The sequence below is a fragment of the Vicia villosa genome, linkage group LG3 (assembly GCF_029867415.1).
Source record: "Vicia villosa cultivar HV-30 ecotype Madison, WI linkage group LG3, Vvil1.0, whole genome shotgun sequence".
Taxonomy (NCBI): domain Eukaryota; kingdom Viridiplantae; phylum Streptophyta; class Magnoliopsida; order Fabales; family Fabaceae; genus Vicia; species Vicia villosa.
In genome coordinates, this window is record NC_081182.1 from 187,462,878 (window position 1) to 187,474,733 (window position 11,856).

Sequence of the window (11,856 nt, forward strand, 5' to 3'; positions counted from 1 at the left end):
AGGATAGAATGACAAATGATTTTGATTCTGATGGAGTGTCATCTATAAACTTGAATTGTAATGTTGTTTCCGTACTCCCTCACGAGTTTAATCAGGAAACTGAAGTGGAAGACTGTGAAGAGGCTGATATCGAAGAAATGACAAAACACAAACCTGTGTGTTACTATGTGCTGAATAATGGTGCAGTAGAAGAACAGAATGCTTTCTTCGAAAGGCCTGATGAGGGTATGCGAAATCATTTGAAGCCACTCTATATCAGGGCTAAGATTGAGAACGTTGGCATTAATAAAGTCCTAGTTGATGGGGGAGCAGCGGTGAACCTAATGCCTCAATACATGCTAAAAAGAATTGGTATGTTCGATACGGATATAAGGCCACATAACATGGTTTTATCTAACTACGAGGGCAAAATAGGACAAACACTGGGAGTTGTTCAAGTCAATTTGACAGTAGGCTCAGTTACCAGGCCAACCATGTTCATGGTTATACCAGCAAAGGCAAACTACAACCTTTTGCTTGGTAGGGAATGGATTCATGGGGTAGCAGTTGTGCCCTCAACAATGCATCAGAGGGTGACAATTTGGAGAGAAGATGGTATAGTGGAGAATATCGAAGGTGATCAGAGTTACTACATGGCTGAAGTCAACCAAGTGAACAAAACCAACTTCGACAGGAACCTGGCAAACATAGGCCCTTGTCATGCTGCAGAAGAGATGTATACCCCAAATAAAAATGCATTGTACTATTTAACTTTACACCCAAATGGATTCCAATGGGATAGAGAGATCATGGATGGTCCACCAGATACAGCACCATTGGAGAATTATCCGACAGTACGGCCAACAGGCTGGGACGATGACATTAATCATGTCTGAGTCTTCGTTCTTCGAAAAGATTTCGGCCTATGTGGCCGAGAACAAAAGGAAGGCGGCTCTCGAAGCCGAACTATCAAATACAAAGATAGATGCAGTTCTAACCAAAGAAGGAATAACAGAATTGGAGATACGTACGAGTTTCGAACTCCCTGAACACACGGCTCCAGACGAAGAGATCATAAGAGAAGAACCAAACCAAAGGTTGGATGCAATATACGACGAGGAACCTTTGGGATTCGAAAAAGACCCAATGGCGTCGAATATAAAGATGTTGGCCCAAGATCCACTTGAAGAAGTAAATCTTGGAGACAATGATCAAAAAAGGATAACATATATCAGCGCGAAACTAGAACCAGAATTGAAAGCAACGGTCATCAAAATGCTGAAAGAAAACAGAGATTGTTTTGCTTGGGACTATGATGAGATGCCTGGTCTAGGAAGGGATTTAGTCGAACTAAAATTACCAATAAAAGAAGGGAAGAAGCCCATAAAGCAAACTCCTAGGAAGATTCGCGCCAGAGATTCACTCGAAGATTAAAGCAGAGGTCGAAAGACTCTTACGGTGCAAATTTATCCAAACTACAAGGTATGTTGAGTGGATTGCTAATATAGTACCTGTAATTAAAAAGAATGGCTCATTAAGAGTATGCATAGACTTTCGTGACCTTAATGCAGCTACTCCTAAAGACGAGTATCCCATGCCTGTAGCAGAAATGCTAGTAGACTCAGCCGCAGGTTTTGATTATTTGAGCATGTTGGATGGATATTCGGGATACAATCAAATTTTTATAGCAGAAGATGATGTATCCAAGACAGCATTTCGTTGCCCAGGGGCAATAGGCACTTACGAATGGGTTGTGATGCCTTTTGGTTTGAAAAACGCTGGGGCAACTTATCAAAGAGCAATGAATTCTATATTTCATGACTTTATAGAAACATTCATGCAAGTATATATAGATGACATTGTGGTAAAATCTACCTCGGGTATGAGTCATCTCGATCATCTGAGCCAATCATTCGAAAGAATGAGGAAATATGGCTTGAAGATGAACCCCCTTAAATGTGCTTTCTTTGTGCAGGCAGGTGATTTCTTGGGGTTCGTAGTCCACAAAAAAGGGATAGAAATTAACCAGAACAAGACGAAAGCCATTAGGGAAACCAAGTCCCCATCCACGAAGAAAGAACTACAATCATTATTGGGTAAGATAAATTTCTTAAGGAGATTTATCTCTAACTTGAGTGGACGCACGCAAGCTTTCTCACCTCTACTTCGGCTTAAGCAAGGAAAATTCGAATGGCGTGTTGAACATCAAGAAGCTTTCGATCAGATAAAGCAATACTTGACTTGTCCACCAATTCTGTCTCCCCCAAATGGGAAGAAGCACATGCGCCTATACATTTCAGCATCAGATAAAACAATAGGCAGCATGCTTGCCCAGGAGGATGAGAATGGCATCGAGAGAGCCATTTATTACTTAAGTAGAGTACTCAATGATGCAGAGACTAGATATACTGATATAGAAAAACTCTGCCTTTGTTTGTATTTCTCCTGTATCAAACTTAAGTATTATATAAAGCCAGTTGATGTTTACGTTTCATCTCATTGTGATGTTATTAAACATATGTTATCTAAGCCAATACTACATAGTCGAATTGGCAAGTGGGCTTTGGCCCTTACTGAATATTCATTAATATTTCAGCCTCTCAAGGCAATGAAAGGTCAGATTGTGTCAGACTTCATTGTCGACCATGCGGTGGTTGAGAATCATCAGCATTATGTGGACTTAAAACCTTGGAAGTTATACTTCGATGGTTCAACGCATAGAGAGGGTACTGGGGTTGGAATGTTGATAATTTCTCCTGATGGAATTCCAACAAAGCTCAAGTTTAAAATCGAAGGTCCATTGTGCTCCAACAATGAAGCTGAATACGAAGCATTAATTGCTGGACTTGAGGCTTTGTTAGAATTGGGGGCAACCAGAGTCGAAATTAAAGGAGACTCCGAATTGGTCATCAAACAATTGACAAAGGAGTACAAGTGTATCAAAGAGAATTTGATCATGTATTTTGTCATCGCAAATAGGCTACTCAAGAAATTCGAATATGTGGAATTAAAACACGTATCGAGGGTGAATAACCAGGAAGCAAACGACTTGGCACAATTAGCTTCAGGATATAAAGTATCAAAAGAAAAGTTGGAAGAATTGATTGAAGTAAGAGGAAGAGCAATGTTTACTAAACTTTCGCCAAGTGATCTAGAGAACTCACAATTGGGTTATGCCAACAAAGAACAATTCGAAGTACTGAATATAGACTCGTTGGCAGACACAGATTGGAGGAGTCCAATTATTAACTACCTAAAAAACCCTTCGACGGATACAGACAGGAAAATCAAGTATAGAGCATTGTCATATTTTCTGATGGGAAATGAATTGTTCAAGAAAACTCCTGAAGGGGTATTGTTGAAATGCTTGGGTGAAGCAGAAGCATATTTGGCTCTGTCGAACGTACATAGTGGGGCATGTGGTGCACATCAAGCAGGGCACAAAATGAAATGGCTCTTGTTTCGTTATGGGATGTATTGGCCCGCGATGTTAAAAGATTGCATAGAGTTTGCGAAAGGGTGCCAAGAGTGCCAAGAACATGCAGGTATCCAACACGCTCCAGCAAACGAATTAAGTACGATAGTAAAACCATGGCCTTTCAGGGGATGGGCATTAGATTTGATTGGAGAAATTCACCCCAAGTCATCTAAAGGTCAAAGGTACATTTTGGTAGGAATAGACTATTTCACAAAATGGGTTGAAGCAATACCACTGGCAAATGTGGATCAAGAGGCTGTGATTGAGTTTATTCAGAAACACATTATATATAGGTTTGGAATCCCAGAAAGTATAACAACTGATCAGGGATCAGTCTTTACTGGACGAAAAATGCAAGACTTTGCCAGAGAAATAGGTTTCAAGTTATTTACTTCTACACCTTATTACGCTCAAGCAAATGGACAGGTTGAAGCAGCAAACAAAATAATAATTGGCCTAACGTCTTCGAAGACTGGTGAGAGAACATGAGTTTGGTTTTGAGAGGTACCTATGTTAAACGGAGCAAAGTTAGTCATAAAGATAAGCCTTCGAGGGGTTTAGTTGACGAAAGTTAAAATTTGACAATTACCGTAAAGTTTGTCAACATTAATGGTAAAGCCATGGTCCTTGAAACCTGAAGTGGCAGTGCCAGCGTCATCCTGCAATAACAAGGTAGATGTCAGTTTAATTAGTTGGTTAAAATCACAAGATAATATGTGGGGTGGAACCCAAATACCTTGGTTGGGATATTGTCTGGACTTGAATTATGACTTTCCACAACGAAAGCATTACTAGCAGTTTTCAAAGGAGACTCTTCAGAGGACGCCTTATCACCAGGAGAAGCAGTTTTAGAGGGACTTATCCTTTTCCCTTTTCTTGAAGGGGTAACAGCTTTTTGTCTCTTCTTGTGTCCTTGTCTAGTTTGGGGAGGGGATTTATCTTCGCCATCTGAGGCAGCTGTCGAGGAAGCTTTCCGCTTCGAACCTGTTGGAGGTTTCGAGCTCTGGCGAATAGACGATAAGTAAGGTGGATACTACTCACAGATTGTACAAAATCAAGAATATGAGATGAGTATGTACCGTGGGCTTCTTGCCAGTGACGATGGAATCACTTTCACTTGGCTTGTTGCTCTTAGATGTCCCTGAATCTTTTTGGGCAGAAGCTTCCTTGATCTTCCTCCTTCGTGCAACAGCTGTACTTGAAACTGAAATCAGTATATCAGCAAAGAAAAGAAAAGTCAGTCGAAAAGATTGTCTTAATCTAAACCTTCAGGTATTGGGGTCAGGACACGAACATGTTTAAGATCTATATGAAGATGTCCTTTGAAAGTATCCAAGGTATGCTTAGTCGGAACCACTCGTTCAGCGTGTTTTTTGGTACTCTCTCGAAGAATTTTGAGAGCATTCCCACACACGAACCAGTCTGGGAAAGGAGGACTTAGAGCCACACCAAAATCAGCACTCGGTAGTGGAGGGAATTTTGGAGGATTAAGTTTGAAAGCCACTTCATAGCGTAGTTTTGGTCGAACATACGAGGGCAATTTTAACTTATCCAGTTTGGCGGAAAACTTTTCGCGCAAAATGACTACAGCCTCACGAACGGTCCGACTAAGATCATCAGGCCTGTAGATAGTTTCAAAGAATTTTTGAAAAGCTTGGATTTCTTTAATATGAGTTGAAGTACCTTTTTGAAAATTCTCCTGCACATCAGTAAAAGCTGCAGTTAGTTCTTGAGCAAGGCTATCAGCATCAAAGATTTTGGAGCTATAATAATCCGTCCACCATTGATGAAAGTCTGGTGTAGAATAAAAATCAGGTTCGAAAGAGACAGGAGGAAGATTGGTGGTGCCAACGTATTTGTTGATTTTTGTTTTACATTCTTCTTCAGTCAAGTACAAGGTATGGAAACACATATGGTTTCTTTTCTCATATAAACACTTGGGTTTTATTTGAACCAACCCAAACTGTCTCGAGACCAAATTTGGTTGGTAACACATGAGAATACATTGACCTTTTGATGGTCGAAGGCGATGGGAAAATAACCTTGGAGTCAGAAAGGCTTCCCAAATTTCCATAGACTCAGTTTGTTGATCCTGAGATGTTAATGGGAATTTTCGAGTAAACCATTCGGGACCTATTGTTCTGTGTACAAATGGGGCCATAGAAGGATCGAACTGGTTACGCCGGGCAAACATCATTGAATATGCCAGGAAGTGTTCATGAAGCTTTCCAATTTCTTCTTTTGGAGTTAGGTAAGCTAACCTGGTCCCTTCTATAGTTCGATTTTTGATTTTGCTATCCTCCTCATTGACGTTTCCTCGAAAGGGAAGATGAGTTTCGAATGTAGCATTAAGCCACAGTTGTAATAGCCAGAAAGGGCCAGCATAAAGTAAACTACCGGATTTGAAATTCTTGGTGAGGGTTGCAGCTTCGCTGAGGTTTTCATAAAGAGACCCTAAAAGCAGTTGGCTGAGGTTGAGATTTTTTCCAGCATGCAATTGATTAGCCATGCAAAGGTACCTCTTTGCAACTTGAATAGATCTTGAGCAGAAGGCACATCGTGAAAGCCATAGCGCTAGGAAAGCAATATGTTCTTCATCGGATACTGCCGTTTCGGTGGTAATATGATGCTTCTGGATGAATGCAGTATAAGTGACTTGCGAGTCATTAAAACCAATAGTATCATTATCCATTTCGTTAGGATCGAAGGTTTCGCCAGTTGGTCGAAGTCCTGTAATCGCAGCCACATCGAAAAGAGTAGGGGTAACCATTCCACAGGGGAGATGGAAAGTGTTGTGAGAAGCATCCCAAAAGTGAACCGCTGCTACTAACATGGGTTGGTTATATTCTAAACCTGTCTTTGACAGTTGAATCAAATCGTATATTCCTAACGATTTCCAGAAGGATTCTTTCTGTTTCTCTACTTTTTCTAACCAGGCATAGTACAAATCAGGATCTTTGGCTAAAGGAATTGACCTAAACACTTTTACAGAGTTGGTCATATAGTTTAACCTAATTTTCGCTAAAGCTAAAGGAGTTACAGTTGGAGTTTCTTCCATGTTAGCAGATTTTCCTGAGGGAGAACAACCATCTTCATCTATCCTAATTTTGCTAACTAATGGTCTAGTCTTGTAATAAGCAGGGAAGAATTTATTCAGAGATGGGATATTTTCACCTGGTAATGGACCCATAAAAGCGAGAGATTTTCCAGAAAGTTCAAAGGGAATGATTACCTGGGAAGCGTAAATAGCGCGTATTTCTTCGGTGTTAGGGTTTTGAACGTGCTCTTGTTCCCCAGACCGTGTTGTTGATTGGAGCTTCAGAGCAGGTTGAAGAACATTTGAAGATGAAGCCATAGAGAAATTTCTGATTAAGGGAGCGAAATTTTGAAGAGATTGAAGATGTTTGGTTTTTGTTGAAGAAGATGAAGAAATAGGAATGAAAGGTTGTGTAGAAGTGCAAGACCAAGTATTTAAAGGTTTAACGGAAACCCTTTTTAAATCTTTTGGGTAAAATCCAAAGAACACGTGGCGGCTGGTGATTTAATCCAACGGCGGTCGAATAAAGTTAGCTTCACTCCTAGTATGTAGGAGTAATGATCAAGAAGTAAGGTTAAAACGTGGGAATGTAAGTTATGAGAAGACATCTTTGAAAATGACAAGACGTTTCGGAAACAGGGTCATCAATGATTATGACGTTAGTCAGCAGTCTTGGAACTCTCAAAGATCAATAAAGAACGAAATCTTATAATGACAAGAAACGCCTATTTCTGTTGACTCTCGAAACAGGCATTTATTGGGGGCAATTTGTTAGCTGAAGATTTCGTTTTGTAGTATTTGTCCTTCGAAGAAGTAGAAAATCGAAGGAAAGATGGTTACTGATGGCCATCCCTTAAAAATAAAAGAATGGCTACTGATGGTCATGCTTCGAGAGTAAAGATTTCTAAGTTCGCTATGAAGATAATGAATACTGAAAGCTAGTGAAAAGTATGTGTCTTCGGGGACTTAGACAAAATTTATAAATATATTTCAAGTATTACTACTTAGCGTTTTTTTCGTAGTGTTTGTTTAATACACTGCCACGCGTCGAAGACGGACTCAGGCGGGAAGATTTGAAATTCGAAGACGGTTTCGTAACTGTCCAAGTAACAGATGGCGTCGCTAGAAGTTCTTATGAGAAACGTGGCAGCAGATTAGTGTAGGACCGTTAAGGTCGAAACTAGTATAAATAGGAGTCTTAATGTTAGGATTCTGTGTGTTCATTTTGTACAAATCACTCACATATTTACTCAAGTATCAAGCGTTAAGAGAAAGAGTTCGCTGAGAAAATGTACGTATGACACCACCACTTTAATACATGTGTATTATCTTTTGTTTTTAAATATCTTCCAAAATTACTGCATTTCGTTTACTTCTTGCCATTTACATTTCTGTATCTTTACTTTAATGTCATTTACTTTCGAATTACTTTCATGTTATTTACTTTCAAAGTCTTTAACGTTTCTGCAGTTTAAGATTCTTTACGTTTTAATAGTCCTTTTAATTTCATATGTTATGTTACTTATCTTTTCGTTGAAGTCACATTTATATATAACAAAGTGATTATCAAGACTATTTGTTCTTTAATCGAACAACGCTTATTGAAGAAGACAAATCATGAATATGGTTCGAATAAACATTGATAACAATCTTCTTGACTATGTGTCCTAGGATCAATCTAGTCGATCCTGCGAGTAACCAAATCATATTTATTATAGTTTGGAAGACTAGCGGTTGTTTACCGGAAATCACCGTAAACAGGGCCCTACCCCGCTGTCTACGTATCCTTTTTGAGGAATCCGAGTTACTGTAGCTCGGCTCACATGTTTCTGTTTGTTTTTGTGTTTTTTAATTGAGCGGAGTTAACGTTCGCGCTCTTGCATAAGGGGACGGCCTACGATGCGTTCGAGCGGAAATAACATTGCCCTTAAGAATGCCTAGGATGCAAGAGAGAAGGGAGAGTTTGAGTGTTTCAAGTGGAACACTTAAGCAAGGGAGACTCGAGTTACTCTTTGGTTGGTGTTTTTTATGATTGGGAACTTCCACTTAAGTGATTCCCTAAAGCAAGGGAGACGAGAGCTTTCATTTCCTTTTTATTACTTTCAACCTTTATTAATGTTTTATGGTATTTTCTTGGTACTTTTTAGAGGGAATTAGTTTGAATATTTGTTAAGTGTTTTAATGTTGTAAAAGGAAAAGAAATGATAGGGGAACTAGCCTAAGACTTCTAACCTAATAGTTATGTACAAGGAATCTAAATCTAATGTTGAATCAAGGCACATTGCATAAATGAAACAAAATACTAACCACGACACTACACAAGTTTATTTAAATTATACACATGAAATGAGTTAAAAGACTCAATTAAAACTATGAGAAAAGGGGTGATGCACTGACAGTGTAAAATATTTTTACACTGTCAACCAATCACCACCCATGTATCCAATTAAACCATTTTTTTATTTAAAAAAAAACTTAATGACATGACACCTTTATGATTTTCTATTGGATGACAGTGTAAAGTTATTTTACACTGTCAGTGCACTACCTTTTAACTCTAAAACTATTCAAAATAATATAATTAGGACATGGAAATTTACATGTACCATCATATGTGTATTAACTACATTCATACAAGAAATCAAGCCTAAAATCAACTCCTAAGCCTATTTACAAAATTATTTACAAAAAAGGATCAAGACAAAGAAAATTCAAATATATGACAAAAGAAATGATTTATTAAAAGTGTCAAAAGAATTAAAAAAATATCACAAAAATATTGACAAATATCTACACATCCTAAAATATCTAAAAGTATTTTTTTATACATTCTTGTTTGAACTAAAAATGATTCATGAGGTGGAAATTAAAAGAAAACAAAATTAAAACAAAATTAATATGCAAACAGGCCAGGGGGTGTAACAGCAAATTAAAATGAACTAGGATCTAGTTAGAGGCGCATTGGGCCTAATTCAAGGGGTGCGAATAGCAGAGGCGCTGAGGCCCAAACAAATGAATACGTGAGCATTATCAACTAGAGTGTGAGATCAGTAAAAAGGGACGGGCCCATGCATCAGTTAATCTGTGGCCCAAATAGCAACCATCCATATTTCCATTTGTCTCATTGTCCAATTTGTGATTCATTTATCTACCCTCAGCACTGCATTATTCAATTATTATATGGTTTATTAATATGAAATGTAACGTGACATTACACAAAGGCATGAGCTTCAAACGGTCTCGTGTGATTTTGATTCTGTGAGAAATAAACTCACAGATATTTTGAATGCTGAAGGCGTGGAGGACGAAGCTTGAATAAAAGGATCGGTATCAATGATAACACTGTTGAACCAAGGGATGTGAAGCCATGGATGGAAGTGACGATGATGGCACTGTAATGCTCCGGCATTGAAGGTCATGCCATGGTGATGATGATTCCAGAACTATGACAGTGGTGAAGGTTGAAGGCTATGGTTGATGATGGAGGAATAAAGGTGGTTGAAGATGAAGATGGAGGTAGTTGAAGTTTGTTACAAAAGTGTAACAAACTTTTGAAGAGAGTGATGAAAGAGAGAGGAGAAGATTGGGAGTGAAGAAGAGAAGAGAGTGATGTGAAAACTGGAAAATGAAAAGTGATGCGCGTGTGTGATTTATGAAGGAACTTAGTTTATATAGGGAGGTAGTGTATGGTATGGGGTGTAGCATTATAACTTTTTCTCATTAAACTTAGTGAGCAAGCATTTGTGCATTTGTAGTGAACTTTTCTTGTCCTTTTGTGCTCCAGAAATTGTATGGCTTTTTGTGGAAAAGGGCTGGTACGTTATGGATATATGTGTGCCTTGCTGCAACACTTCTAGCACATGCCTTGAGCCAAACGAATCGACTATCATGCCAAGTTTGTATGCATAGAACTTTAGCCCTAGGTCACCATTTGACTCACTTTCGAGCTCAATGCGAAGAGAACACGAGACATAAGAAGTTTGATGTTTGGGAGTTCTCGAAATGATGATTGGAAGTAAGGGAAAACCTGAAACAAATGTGGATCATGGCTGCCTAGGGCCTGCGCGTATGACCTCACTTGGCCTCACATTAGTGGCAAAGATATGACTCAGCCAGAGCACGTCTTTGGATCTCTCTATCTTGATCAAAACTAGTTCAATTATCACACTCCATAGTTTAATAGAAAGAGGACATGCAAGGAGTAGTTTGATATTGGGATTGACTTCACATAATGCCTGTAATCCTCTAAAATTGGCTTTGAAAACGGCCCACCAAGTGCTTGATAAAATGCTGCGCGCGTGCCCTGAGTCTATGCCCAGCCAGATGCGTAGTTCCAACATTGTAAGGGCATGACTTTGAGGGCTCGTATCTTCTGATCCACACATCTAAAATAAGTGATCTTTGGTTCAATGTATAGAGGGAATAGAAGGGAAGAGATTGATGTCTTGTTTGGATCCACAACACCCTTGAAGTCCTAAAAAATAAGTCCCAATTTGGCACACCACCTGCTTGACAATTGCTTCACGCGTGCCCAGAAATTTGCCCAACCATATGACTTAAACCAATTTAGAATCAGTAACTTCAAGCCTTCATATCTTTTGATCTAGGCTTCAAATGGAAAAGTATCCAACTACAAAGTTGCTCTCCTCCAAGAAAGGAACAACTTTGATGTTGGAATTTTCCCCAAAAAATGCCACTAATCACGTGTAAAATGGTACTGAAGTGGACTGACCATCATACTTTAAAAGCTTCAACATATTTTCTAAGTCAACATTTGAATAATAGACCTGATTTTGACCAAAATATACAAAAGTCAACTGTTTGACTTTTTCAGTCCCTGATGAATTTTCTGATTAATTAGCTTCTAACCAATTGAATACCTCGACACGTATCCCATGCAGTCTCTCAATATAAAATCAGCTCTTGATTAATGTGTTGAACAAAAAGTCAACTGTGTTGACTTTGGTCAAAACCCTAATTCAGGAAGACCAGATGAATTCTCAGCTTGTATATTCCAACCAATGTCTTGGGTTGAAGATGGGGAAGCCCTGATTCAAGAAAACCTTCAAAATAAGGATGATGCCATCTGATCAGACTTAAAATCCCTCCCTTTTGACCAAGAATCCTCTTTAATATCAGTGGTATGAATGCATGCAATATGCTTTGACCTAAATGATGTATGTTTTATGAGTTGTAAGCCAGAAAAAATAGGGTAGGACAAATTTGGGGTATGACAATGATATTTTAGAAACCATAGAAATGAAAATGTATCAAATATTTTGAGCATCTAAAGTGTATACGTAATGAATTGCAATTGATTACCTTAGTATCAAGATCAATCATTTACTTTCAAAATATCCAT